This window comes from Cetorhinus maximus, chromosome 23, assembly GCF_964194155.1.
Source record: "Cetorhinus maximus chromosome 23, sCetMax3.hap1.1, whole genome shotgun sequence".
In the NCBI taxonomy this organism is placed as follows: Eukaryota; Metazoa; Chordata; class Chondrichthyes; order Lamniformes; family Cetorhinidae; genus Cetorhinus; species Cetorhinus maximus.
Genome location: NC_135901.1, coordinates 42,084,415 through 42,099,113, shown reverse-complemented (window position 1 = coordinate 42,099,113; position 14,699 = coordinate 42,084,415). Strand labels below are relative to the sequence as shown.

The window sequence follows — 14,699 nt, the reverse complement described above, 5'->3', positions numbered from 1 at the left end:
ACAGGATGTCCCAACAAGTGATGAGCCACAAAATGACTTCATGAACTTCCAATGGAAATAGGAGGGGTTACCTTGAATGTGTGTCCCTTGCTAATGGACAATTGAATAATTGATTGACATGAGACCCCCAGAAATGAGATATATAAACTGGCTTTCAAGAGAGAAAATAACATCAGACAGTGAAGAGCTTCTTGAAGTTGAATGAACCTTCATTCCATCCACAGATGCTCCTCTTCACTGGAAATGTGAGGGACAAGATTGTAGATGCGGCCTAATGTACAATGAATGATGAGTTTAATAGTGGAAAGTTCTGCTCCAGCAATTGAACCAACAGGCAGAGAGTCTGTTGCCGTGGCCACTGAGTGCGCTCTGCACATGTACGAACGCCGAACTAGTGCAGAGCGATCAGTCCAAATCACTTTGGAAAGTTACTTGTGGATCTGCTTCCACCAGTCATTCAGACAATGTGTTCCAGATCATCAGAACTCACTGAGTAAAATAATCTCTCCTCATCTCCATCCTGGATTGTTTACCAATTATTTTAAAGCTGTGTTCTGTGGTTACCAACCATCCTGCCAATGAAAACTCCTCAAAAATCTCTGCATTTCTATCAAATCACCCTTTAACCTTCCCTGCTCTAAAGGGAACAATCCCAGCTTCTCCAGTCTCTCCACAGAACTGAAACCCCTCATCATTGATACTATTCTGGGAAATTTTCCCCACACCCTCTCCAAGGCCTTGACATTTTTCCTAAAGTGTGGTGCTCAGCATTGAACACAATATTTCAGCTGAGGATTGTCAGTGATTTGTAAAGATTCAGGATAACTGCCTTGCTTTTGTGCTCAATGTCTCCATTAATAAACTGAATACCCATTAGCTTTTTATAAGCAATTTGATCAATTTGTCCTGTCACATTCAAAGATTTGTGTTCATACTCTCCCAGGTCACTCTGTTGCTGCACTCTGTTTAAAATTGTACCATTTAATTTATTCTGCCTCTCCTCATTCTCCTCCCAAAACACATCATTGACTGTGAATCACTTTGGGATGTCTGAGGGTGTGAAAGATGCAGAATGAAAACATGAATTCTCTTACTTTTCTGCAGCTAATTTAAAGTTGTTGATTTTGTTCCAAAGATTAAATTGGGATTGATATTCAAAATTAACTATTTTACTGCAGAAACAACTTCAGCTGGGAGCCAGTGAATTAAGAGGAAAGATCCCAGACAGCGGTTCTTCAAGGTACAAAGCAGGCCCCACAGCTCAATCAGCTCCACTCTCAGCTCAGGAGAGCTCAACAACTCCACATCCTGTCCACAGGGGAGTTCTCCTGGTGCAGTGGGACCAAAATTCGTGTTTTAATTAACAGCACCAAAGAAAACTGGATTAATCAGTTAGTTTGATTGCTGTTTGTGGAATCTTACTGTGAACAAACTGGCTGACGTGAAACAGCAACAACTTGTATTTCTAAAACATGTTTAATGTAATAAAATGTTCCAAATTTCTTTAGGAGTTTCATAAAGAAAAATCTGACAGCGAGTTACATGGGGAGAGATTAGGGTAAATGGACAGAACCTTGATTGGAGAGGCAGATTTTAACAAACATCTTTAATCAGGAGAGAGAGGTGGAGAGGAATAGGGAGGAAATTTAAGAGCTTCATAGGTAGGCACGGCCACCAATGGTGGAGTAATTAAAAGCAGGGATGTTCCAGAGGCCAGGATGAGAAGAGTGCAAGTATCTCAGAGGGTTGTGTAACTGGAGGTTACAGAGAAAGGGAGTGACGAGACCATGGAGGGATTCGAAACAGGATTCCGAATTTTAAAATGGAGGCACTTCTGGACCAGGAGCCAATGTAGATCAGTGAGCACAGGGCTGATGGGTGAACAGGACTTGGCGAGAGAAACTCATGGACAGCAGAGTTTTGGATGATCTCATGCTTCCGTGTGGGGGTGGGGTGAATGTGAGAGGCCGGCCAGGAATGTATTGGAATTGTCAAGTCTAAAGGTAACATGAACATGGATGAGGGTTTGAGCAGCAGATGAGCTGGGGGTGGGGTGGAGACAGGCGGCGTTTTAGAGATTAAAATATCTGGTGTTAGTGATGGTGTGAATATGTGGTCAGAAACTCATCTTGGAGTCAAATATGACACCAAGATTGTGAACAGTGTGGTTCAGCCTCAGACAGTTCCCAGGGAGCGGGATGGACTCGGTAGTTAGGGAACGGAATTTGTAGTGGTGACCGAAGACAATGGCTTTGGTCTTCCCAATTTTTAATTGAGGAAATTTCTGCTCATCCAGTACTGGACGTGGGATCAGCAGTTTGATAATTTAGTAACAGTGGAGGAATGGAGAGGGATGGTGGTGAGGTAGAGCTGGGCATTGTCAGTGTCCATGTGAAATCTAACATGGTGCTTTTGGATGATGTCACTGAGTGGCAGCATGTAGATGAGAAATAGAAGGGGCCAAGGATAGATCCTTGGGGGACACCAAGTACAAGGACTTTAGACAGGAAAGGGAGGTTGGAGATGGGGCAGTCGTTTGCAAAGATGGTGGGGGGGTCACAGGTTTTTTTAGGATGAGTGATGATGGTGGATTTAGAGGTGAGAGAGACAGTAACAGAAGAGAGAGAACCATGAACAATATCAGCAAACATGGAGAAGTTGAATGGTCAGCGGTTTAGTGGGAATAGGATCGATGGGGCAGAAGGTGGGTCTCATGGACAAGATGAGCACTGAGAGGGCATCAGGGGAGATGGGAGAGAATCTGGAGCAAGATGTGGGTTCAGGGCTCAGACAAGGGGGAATTTTAGAGACAGTTTGTGCATGTGGGCTAGGGGAAGGGAGGGAAGCAGCAGAGGCAGCTGATCGGATTGTCTCAATCTTAGTGACAAAGAAGCTCCATGAGCTCCTCACACTTGTTGTTGGAGGTGAGGATGGAGGAGACAGGGGAGAGGGAGAGTCCTTCAAAAGGAACTAACTTGTGTTGGAGCCATTAAAAAGATTCAACACAATGTGCTCAACACAAAGCTGATTTATTTGACTTTATCCAGAATATTAACACCTATAACGGGGCTGGAGTTTATTCAGCAGAAACAGACCTCAATGAATGTGGTTTCGTTCTGGATGTGACAAACAGAAAAATCAACTCAATATTACGAGTTACTTGTGAACGTGCTGGTGCCTCAGCAGTGCAGATGACTGAGTGAATCTCTTCCCACACTTGGAGCAGGTGAACAGCCTCTCCCCAGTGTGAACACACTGGTGCAAAGTGAGATTAGCTGATTGCCTGAACCCAGTCCCACAGTGAGAGCACCTGAATGGTCTCATCAGTGTGAACACGCTGATGGGACACCAGTTTCCCGGAGCTTTTGTAGCACTTCCCGCAGTCTGGACATTTAAAAGGTCTATCGTCAGTGTGAATTTGCTGGTGTCTCAGCAGATTGGATGATTGAATGAATCCCTTCCCACATTCTGAGCAGGTGAACGGCCTCTCCCCAGTGTCAGCTCGCTGGTGGGTCAGCAGGTTGGGTGACTGAGTGAATCCCTTCCCACACTGGCAGCAGATGAATGGCCTCTCCCCAGTGTGACTGCGCCGATGAGTTTCCAGCTCAGACGGGAATCTGAATCCCATTCCACAATCCCCACATTTCCACGGTGTCTCCCCACTGTGAACGGTGCTTTGTCCGTCCATGTTCAATAGGGCGACTCCGTCAGATCCTGATGTGATGTTTGGTTTCAGTTTCCTGACTGCAAATCCTCCTCTTCTAATTCCCTGTGAAATTGATTTAAAACAGAAAAAAGAGAGTGAGAGAGAACTCACAAAAACACAAAGGCAGGTTGTGAAATTGAGCTGAATGAATCTGGGAATTTGTGGGGCCGGCACGAGGAAAAAGTGACCATGAAAACTGCTGGATTGTCATAAAAACCCAACTGGTTCACTAGTGTCCTTCAGGGAAGGGAACCTGCCACCCGGTCTGGGCCTACACAAGACTCTGGCCTCTATAAGAACTGAAGAAACAGGAACAAGAGAAGGCCTAACACCCCATCGAGCCTGCTCCACCATTCAATACGATTGTGGCTAATCTGGTTCTTCAACTCTACTTTCCCACCCAGTCCCCATATCCCTCGACTCCCTGAGAGACTAAAAATCTCTCCATCTCAACCTGAAATATATTCAATGATGGAGCATCCACAACTCACTGGGCTAGAGAATTCTATGTGACAGAGAGAGAAGGGGAGTGGGAGAAAGACAGAGAAGGGGAATGGGAGACAGCAAGAAAGAGAAAGGGGGAAGTGGGAGAGAGAGAGAAGGGGAGTTCGAGAAAGAGAGAGAAGGGGACTGGGAGACAGCAAAGAAGAGAAAGGGGGAGTGGGGGAGAGAGAGAGAAGGGGAGTGGGAGAGGCAGAGAGAGAAAGGGAGTGGGAGAGACAAGGGGTGAGGGGCGGGTTTTTATAAACCTACAACTAAACCAGAACTTGGATTGAACCTCCTGAACCACTAACCTTCATCCCCTGGAAGGACCAGGGTAGCAGGTGTATGTGAACACCATCACCTCCAAGTTTCCCTCCAAGTCACACACCGTCCTGACTTGTCTGACCTCCAATACTGGATGAGCAGAAATTTCCTCCATTTAAATATTGGGAAGACTGAAGCCATTGTCTTCAGTCCCCGCAACAAACTCCACTCCTTAGACACCGACTCCATCCCTCTCCCTGACAACTGTCTGAGGCTGAACCAGACTGTTCACAACCATGGTGAAATATTTCACGCCAAGATGAGCTTCCAACCACATATCCACATCATCACTAAGACTGCCTATTTCCACCTCAGCAACATCGCCCGACTCCACCCCAATCTCAGCTCATCTGCTGCTGAAACTCTCATCCATTCCTTTGTCACCTCTGGGCTTAACTATCCTAACGCACTCCCAGCCGGCCTCCCACATTCAATCTCCCTGTAGTCTTGAGGTCATCCAAAATTCTGCTGCCTGTGTGTTTACTCACACCAAGTCTTGTTCACCCATCAGCCCTGTGCTCACGGACCTACAAAGGCTTCCTGGTTAAGAAGCACCAAAATTTGAAAATTCCCACCCCTATTTTCCAATTCCTGTATGGCTGCTCCCTGTTGCTGGAATCTCCTCTAGCGTCACAACCCTCTGAGATATCTGTGCTCCTCTAATTTTGCCTCCTGACCATTCTTGATGTTTATTCTTCCACATTTGTGCCCATTCTGTCAGTTTCCAAGGCCCCAAGCTCTGGAATTCACTCCCTGAACCTCTTCTTCTCTACCTCACTTAATTTACTCTGTAAAACCCACCTTTTTGACCAAACATTTGGTCATTTGCCCTAATATCTCCTTCTGTGGCTCAGTGTCAAACCTTGCTTTGCAACATTTCTGTTGGAACATTGTCTTACAGTAAAAGTGCTATATAAATTGTTGTTGTTGATTTGGACATATATCACTGTTCCTTCATCATTACTGGGTGAATAACCTGTAACTCCTTACCTAACAGCATTGTGGGAGCACCTTCACCACACGGACTGCAGCAGTTCAAGGTCAAACATCATCTTCTCCACAGGCAACTGAGGGTCACAATAGATGCTGGTATCTGTAGAGAGAGACAGAGTTGTGCAGAATGATTTTTTTTTATTCAGGTGCGTGACACTGGCTAGGCCAGCATTCAGAGAGCAGCTAAGAGTCAACCACTGCTGGTTGTATCTCACAGATACAGAGCATAGAACTAAAAGCTCTAAGTTGTAGGTGGATGGTGAAAAACAGTCAACTCCGAAACAGTTTCAGTTTTCAACTTTAAACTCTCCTGCTGGAGCCTGCAGCTGGAAAGATATCAGAAACACTGGAGTCAGAGAAAAATCTCCCAGTTGAGGAAATCCCCCGGGAGCGGGATGATGTCACCGTGTAATTGTCGATGGGTGATGATGTCACAGACACGAACACAGAACATCTGGGTCTGTGCAAACCAGTGATCACCACACATTATGAAAGATGGGAGGGTCCTTGAGAGGGGGCAGAGGAGATTGACTAGAATGGTTCGAGGGATGAGGTGTTTTAATTGTAAGATTAGGTTCGAGAAACTGGGGTTGTTCTCCTTGGAGATTGAGGGGAGATTTGATAGAGGTGTACAGGATTATGAAAGGTAGTTAAATAAAAGCTGTTCCCATTAGCTGATTATGAAAGGATTAAGGGACAGAGTTTTAAGATTTTAGGCAAGATCCACAAGGGGGATGCCAGGAAGAGATTTTTCACCCAGTGACTGGTAATGACCTGGAACTCAATGCTTACATTCAAAGGCTGGTGATATTCAGGTCCTGGTGAAACAAGTGACTTTCAGATTTTGATGTGTTGTTTGGTTTGAGTTTCTCGTCTCCCTCGAGTTTCCCCTCCTCTTCTAACATCCTGTCAATAGAATTCACAAACTCCATCACTGTCAGTCCAGGAGAGAAATTCAGAAAGAACAAACATTCCTCTTGGTCTGAGTTTGCTGTGTGTAAATCCTCCCCTTCTAACCCCCTGTAAAAGGAGTTTCCAAAATCCATCCCTGTCAGTCCAGGATAGAAATTCACAGCATTGTCTCCTCCTGCTACCTGGACCAGGATGACCGCGCATGCGCCCTGCTGCACATTGCCCCCTATAAAGATGGCGGCCGTTACCCTGGACCTGGCGAAAGGAGAAATCCAGACTTTTTCGGCACGTTCTCTGCAAACACAAGACCGGTACCTTGTTATTTGGGGTCTGCGGCCTGCACTGTGTCTTTATGAAGCCTCCCTGCCCACTCCGCTGGCTCCATTCTTCCTCAAAAACCCACTGACTCTGTTAGTTTGCTCCATTCGACATTCTCTCACCCGCTCTGAGCAGCTTCAATCATAGACCATCACTGCGCATGCTCATGAATCCGACCACAATGCGCATTCCCCACCACGTTCAGCGGTGCGCATGCGCATGGCTCTTCTGTTGTGAGGGTAGGGCACATTCTGACCCGCAGCGAATGCTGGGTGGCCGCTCCGCCATTGAAAGATCATGTTATAGAACAGAAACCTATGTCTTGTAATCAGATTACGATGGGTGCCATAGGGGTAAGACATAAAATTGTTGAATCAATTGATGTAGCAGCCAAAGTTCCAAAGTTTCACGACCTTCTGAGAGAAAAAAAATCGCCTCATCTCCGTTTTCAATGGGTGACCCTTGTTTTTAAACAGCGATCCCGAAACCTACATTCTCTCACAAGAGATAACATCCTCTCCAAATCCGCCCTGTCAAGTACCCTGAGGATCTGATATGTTTCACTGATCATGTAAAGTAAAGCAAAATACTGCAGATGCTGGCTATCTGAAATAAAAACAGAAAATTCTGGAATTCTTAGCAGATCTGGTAGTGACTGTGGAGAGAAAGAGACATGGTTTTCATTTCAGGCCTGTAACCTTTCATCAGAACTGCACTGCATCTGAAGTGTTAATTAAGCCTCCCAATCCACAGATGCTGCCAGATGTGTTAAGGGAACTCAAGAAGGAAATGAAAATCCTCTTTGAGGAATGGAATCCAATGCGAATGAAGGGTGAACTGCCCGACTGAACAGAGACAGTCAGGGCACCTTTCCCTCCTTTAAGACGCTGGAACAGTGACTCTGATGTTATCAGTGAAATTAACTGATCTGAGACATTGAAAGGATTCTCGTTACTGCACATCAGGAATTCAAACTTAATGTCGGCTTCGGGACAATCAGAATACTTGGTAACAGTCAAGACAGTGAAAGGCTCGAAGGGAGATGGCACCGGTTGAAGGAGAGCTGGTTCCCGGTGACATGGATGTGTCTGCAGTGGGTGGGATCAGACTGTTTCCATGTATCCACAATGAATGTCCCTTTATTTTGGAAGAGTAAAACTGATAGAGCGCAACAGCTATCTGGGTAGTGGCAATCTGAAGATTAGACTCACTGACACCCTGGTTGGGGTACCTTGTCAGTTACGTTTGTGTAAGTGTCTGTGACGCAATTGGTCAGCGTGTTTGCCTGTTAACTGAAAGGTTGGTGATTCAAAACCACCCGGGGGAGTGAAGATTTTTACTGTTTTTCCCCCTCATCACCAATCATTGCCACACAGTTCCGGGTTGTCATTGGGTACTTGGGCTGCAAGATATCATCCGGTGTTGTCCAGTGAGGTCCCACAAAAACAGCTTCTTTTTAAAATTACTTTTTCTGTCAAATACAATGAGAAAAGATTTGGACCCACGATGTACCTTCATCTAACCCATTAAAAATCCATGAAGTTATTCGAATCAAACGAACGCTGGTGCTGTAATACTTTGAAAATCTGAATAAAAGTCGTACTGTCTGGGAACATTGACCCTCGCTCCAGCTGCTGAGTTTTTCTAGCATATGCTGCTTTTGTTTCAGATTTCCATCATTCACAGTAATTTGCTTTTATCTTTTTAATTTGAAATCTTGCTGCTTAAATAAAACACCAACTGATCACTGCGGCTCCTGTGAAACTTACATGGCAGACATTCATCACTGAAAGCAACTGACACACGTCAAATTCAAAGTACTTTCATGTCGCATCTCTTTCTGCTTCTGTCTCGCCCCCAGCTCCCTCTGCCCTTCCAGCTCCCAGGTCAATTAGCTGCTTCATGCAGACACAGTCAATTCGTAGGAATGGGTAAAACTCGTGGGTAAAGAGAGACCTGGATATCATCTTCCTGATTCTCCCAGATACTGATTACAGGAATGTGCACAGTGCCGATTATCCACAGTCACTCCCCTCCCAGTTGTTCATCTTTTTAATTGATTTACACACTGGCTTTCAATGTGAACAAAGCAAAGCTGTGATAAGCTTATATTGTTCAGCAGATACATGACAGGCTGATGGTAACAGTGCTCTTTGGACATGGTGAGCTCCAGTTAAGCATTGGCACCATTAATGTGTCGCTCAATTAGTCTCATGACAAATCTCATGCTGGAAATGACGAGATAACTCGCTGAATTTGTTCCTTGTTTAGGTTTCAAAAGAGCCGAATACAAGGTAAGAAAGTACATCTCGCACGAGTGCGTTATAAAATGGCAGAATGACCCGTGCTGTTGCTATAAAATTATAGAAAGTTACAGCACAGAAAGAGGCCATTCGGCCGGGCGTGCTGGTTTCAAAGAGCAGTAGTGATTGTTTGATCCATCAGGAGTGATATTTGTGCCGGTGCAGACAGTAGGCAGCAAAATTCGTACTTCTCCCACCCATATTTTGCCTCACACCAACATTTCTATAGTCAGTGCTTTGCAACTTTTCCTCTTCCTTCATTCCCTCACTCCACTTGAACCAAGTGTGATGTTTTCCAGCTCTGAGGCGAAACTTAAACTCTCACTTCTCTGATTCTGGTGGAGCTTTTAAACGTTTCCAATCAATGAAAAATCAACGCTCATTCCAACAAATTCAATAACTCGACATTCCCTGGCCGGGAATCGAACCCCAGTCACGGTGGTGAAAGCGCCGGATCCTGACCACTAGACCACCAGGGAATCTGCACCAGCAGTTTTTAATTTGACTTATCTGCGCTCCTTTTGCCTATTGTTTTTCAGTTCAGATCTCCTTCACCACAGAACTGCCTGTTTAGGTTCAAGATAAACGACTTCTTCAGCCAATGAAAACAACGGTTTCTGTGATCTGGAACATGAAATTGACAGTGAGATGAAATAGTCCCACAAGCTGTTCATGTATAACTTTCAATTTCAAAAACCCTCCACCCTATTCGCTGTTGGTCCAATGGACGCGCCGATTCCCAGTCACTGGACATCAGGGAAACTAACAACAAGGCCTGACATTTGGATTATGAAGGCAACTTATGACATTTTCTTTTTCATTCCCGATCTCTATCACCAGAGACAACTTTCTCCGACCAATTGGTCTGTTTGGGTTGAACACAAGTGACTTCTTCCCCAATGAGAAGAACCATTGTTTATGGCTGGAACATGAAATCGGTACTTTCCTCCTTTAAGACAGTTCTTAAAGCTTCCCCCTTTGACCGAGCTTTTAGACATCTGACCGAATATCTGTCTCGGTGTCACACTTTGATATATAATGCTCCTGGGGAACGTCTTATGAGTTTCATTAGGTTAAAGGCGCTTTATAAATATAAGCTGTTGTTATAGGATATATATAGAAAGGTTCAGTCTTTTATCTTTTTACTTTTAAAATCTTGCTACTTGAAATAAAAAAAACACCAACTAATCACTGCGGCTCCTGTGAAACTTACAAGACTGTCATTCATCACTGAAAGCAACTGACACACATCAAATTCAAAACACTTTCATGTCGCATCTCATTCTGCTTCTGTCCCTGTCTCGCCTCCAGCTCCCTCTGCCCGTCCAGCCCCCAGGTTAATTAGCTGCTTGATGCAGACACAGTCAATTCGTGGGAATGGGTAAAACTCGTGGGTAAAGAGACACCTGGATCTCATCTTCCTGATTCTCCCAGATACTGATTACAGGAATGTGCACAGTGCCGATTATCCACAGTCACTCTCCTCCCAGTTGTTCAGCTTTTTAATTGATTTTCACATTGGGTTTCAATGTGAAGAAAGCAAAGCTGTGATAAGCTTATGTTGTTCAGCAGATGTACTGCAAGAAGATACATAACAGGCTGATGGTAACAGTGCTCTTTGAACGCGTTGAGCTCCAGTGAAGGATTGGCACCATTAATGTCTCGCTGAATTAGTCTCGTGACAAATCTCGTGCTGGAAATGACAAGAAAACTTGCTGAATTTGTTCCTTGTTTCGGTTTCAAAAGAGCCGAATACAAGGTAAGAAAGTACATCTCACTCGAGTGGGTTACAAAGTGGCAGAATGACCCGTGCTGTTGCTATAAAATTATAGAAAGTTACAGCACAGAAAGAGGCCATTCGGCAGTAGTGATTGTTTGATCCATCAGGAGTGATATTTGTGCCGGTGCAAGCAGTAGGCAGCAAAATTCGTACTTCTCCCACCCATATTTTGCCTCACACCAACATTTCTGCAGTCAGTGCTTTGCAACTTTTCCTCTTCCTTCATTCCCTCACTCCACTTGAACCAAGTGTGATGTTTTCCAGCTCTGAGGCGAAACTTAAACTCTCACTTCTCTGATTCTGGTGGAGCTTTTAAACGTTTCCAATCAATGAAAAATCAACATTCGTTCCAACAAATTGACATTCCCTGACCGGGATTCAAACGCAGACCGCAGCGCTGAGAGGGCCGCATCCTAACCATGAGACCACCAGGGAAGCTGTACCAATATTTTTCGATTTGGCTTATCTACTCTGCTTTTGCCTATTGTTTTTCAGTTCAGATCTTTCACCACAAAACTGCCTGTTTAGGTTCAAGATAAACGACTTTGTCAGCCAATGAAAACAACGGTTTCTTGGAGCTGGAACATGAAATCAACAGTGAGGTGAAATAGTCCCACAAGCTGCTCATATGCAGCTTTCAATTTCAAAAACCCTCTACCCTATTCGCTGTTGGTCCAATTGAAGCGCCGATTCCCAGTCACTGGACATCAGGGAAACTACCAACAAGGCTTGACATTTGCATTATGAAGGCAACTTATGACATTTTCTTTTTCATTCCCGATCTCTATCACCAGAGACAACTTTCTCCGACCAATTGGTCTGTTTGGGTTGAACACAAGTGACTTCTTCCCCAATGAGAAGAACCATTGCTGTTAGCTGGAACATGAAATCGGTACTTTCCTCCTTTAAGACAGTTCTTAAAGCCTCCCCCTTTGACCGAGCTTTTAGACATCTGACCGAATATGTGTCTCGGTGTCACACTTTGTTATATAATGCTCTTGGGGAACACCTTATGACGTTTCTTTAGGTTAAAGGCGCTTCATAAATATAAACTGTTGTTGTTGTGGGATATATATAGAAAGGATCAGTCTCCAGTTTTACCTTTCACGCTGATGCTTTCCTCTGCAACATTTTAACATGAATTCGCACAACTCATGTGAATAAAGTTTGCGACGTTAAGAACTTTTTCACCCCCTCAGGGAACTGAACCACATTGACAATCACAGAGAAACCAACACAGAGATATACACCGAGAGTGACAGAGGCCTAAGGGGACACACACCCAGAAAGCAAAGATGTCACCGACTTGGCTCAATGTTTGTTCTATTTCCGAAAGCAAATTTCCTGAATGCTGACAAATGAATGGAAATCAGAAAATACTGACGTATTTGGATAGGTTTCCTTCTAATCAACTGATAATTAATTTGGTTAAAATCAAAAATGGTGAAAACTTTAGTCAGCAGGATTCCAACTCTTGTGTTCATATTTACAACAAACGTAAATTGTCGAACTTTCGCTCACACTCAAATAAACAAGCTTGGATAATGTTCTTGCCAGGTTTCAAACCGCAGCTCCATCACATGTGAAATGACCATGATCCCCACTGCCCTGCACAAACCCAGCGCTGTAAAGATCCCAATGGAGTTGTCTGGAATGTTAAACGGTGACGTCATGCAGCAGCACTTTGGGTCTTTGTTTTGAAGAAATGGAATTCGGCTGTTCTCATTAGGAATGCTGGAGACAGACTGATCAACAATGTCATCATCAAATGGCACAGCGCAGTAAGAGGACCTTCCACCCATGGTGTCTCTGTCAGTTTTGCACACAGAGCTTTATAATTAACGACAATTGCCTTCTCTTTCTCCTTAGCCCTGTTTCTTTTTCACTTTCAAGCCATTGTTCAATTCCCACTTGGAAACTCGGAGTCAAGAAAGCCAATACTGAAAGCTTCAGCTGGTTCCTCACCTGAGCAAATACGTCAGACTTGCTCCAGGCCCTGACGTTTGCAGAGCATTACTTTGGCCAGAAGAACAAGGCAATATAATTTGCAGGCTAACATGAATGATTTTTTAAATTCATTCACGGGATGTGGGCTTCACTGTCTGGACCAACATTTATTGCTCATCCCAAATTGCCCTTGGGAAGGTGATCTGGCTTCTTGAACCGCTACAGTCCATGTGGTGTAGGTACACCCACAGTGCTGTTAGGAAGGGAGTTCCAGGATTTTGACCCAGTGACAGTGAAAGTACGGCGATATATTTCCTAGTCAGGATGGTGAGTGACTTGGAGGGGAACTTCCAGATGGTGGTGTTCCCATCTAACTGCTGCCCTTGTTCTTCCAGCTGGCAACGGTCGTGGGTTTGGACGCTGCTGTCTATGGAGCCTTGGTGAATTCCTGCAGTGCACCTTGTAGATGGTACACACTGCTGCTACTGCGCATTGGTGGTGAAGAGAGTGAATATGGATGTAGTGCCAGTCAAGCAGACTGCTTTGCCCTGGATGGTGTCCATTTTCTTCAGTGTTGCTGGAGCTGCACTCATCCAGGCAAGCAGGGAGCATTCCGTCACACTCCGAACTTGTGCCTTGTAGATGGTGGACAGGCTTTGGGGAGTCAGGAGGTGACTTACTCGTTGCACGACTCCTAGCCTCTGACCTGCTCTTGGAGCCACAGTGTTTGTACGGCTAGTCCAGTTCAGTTCCGGGTCAATGTTAACCCCAAGGGTGTTGATAGTGCGGGATTTGTGATGGTAATGCCATTGAACATCAAGGGGCGATGGTTGGATTCTCTCGTGTTGGAGATGGTCATTACCTGACAATTGTGTGGTGTGAATGTTACTTGCTACTTGTCAGCCCAAGCCTGGATTTTATCCAGGCCTTGCTGCATTTGGACATGAACTGCTTCAGTATCTGAAGAGTCGGGTATGGCGCTGAATATTGTGCAATCATCAGCGAACATCCCCACTTCTGATCTTATGATGGAAGGAAGGTCATTGGTGAAGCAGCTGAAGATGGTTGGGCCTAGAACACTACCCTGAGGAATTCCTGCAGTGATGTCCTGGAGCTAAGATGGCTGACATCCAACAACCACAACCATCTCCCTTTGTGCCAGGTATGACTCCAACAAGCGGGGAGTTTTCCTCTGATTCCCATTGACTCCAGTTTTGCTAGGGCTCCTTGATGCCACAGTCGATCAAATGCTGCCTTGATGTCAAAGGCAGTTACTCTCACCACATCTTTGGAGTTCAGCTCTTTTGTCTATGTTTGAACCAAGACTGTAATGAGGTCAGGAGCTGAGTGGCACTTGCGGAACCCAAACTGGACATCAGTGAGCAGGTTGTTGCTAAGTCAGTGCCGCTTGATAGTACTGTTGATGACACCTTCCATTACTTTACTGATGATGGAGAGTAGACTGATGGGGCGGTAATTGGCCAGGTTAGATCATTCTCACTCTTTCATTCCCAGATTGGTGGAAGAACGAGGAGAGAAAGGATAAATTGCAGGGTTCTGGGGAAAAGGCCAGGTAATGGCCATGGCAAGACGGGCAGAAAGACCGCTATCTCTGCTGGAACTTTTATGATTTCATACAACTAATAGTGTTAGAGGAGCAATTTCTGTATTCGTGGCCGAGTGGTTAAGGCAATGGATTGGAAATCTATTGGGGTTACTCTGCGCAGGTTCGAATCCTGCTGACTATGTTTCCTGTTATTTCTGACTTTAACTGCACACAGACAGAGCTAATTGTCGTTTGAATTGAGGAAAAGTGATCCAAACACACCCGTGATTTCTTATGTCCATTCATTGTCAGCCTTCTGCAAATCTTCAGTCGGAAATGGAAAAAAAAAGAGCCAATTTGGTGACATGTTTTCATCCTGGCATTTGT

General features: G+C 44.9%; 1 non-coding gene and 1 pseudogene across 1 annotated transcript; one reads left to right on the top strand and one right to left on the bottom strand.

Annotated features, from left to right (window-relative positions):
* The window catches only part of LOC144698002 (uncharacterized), a 131,125-nt pseudogene that overhangs the window by 88,866 nt on the left and 27,560 nt on the right, over positions 1–14,699 (bottom strand).
* Positions 14,433–14,514, top strand: trnas-gga (transfer RNA serine (anticodon GGA)). Its single transcript has one exon. It is a non-coding gene; the product is annotated as a tRNA-Ser (tRNA).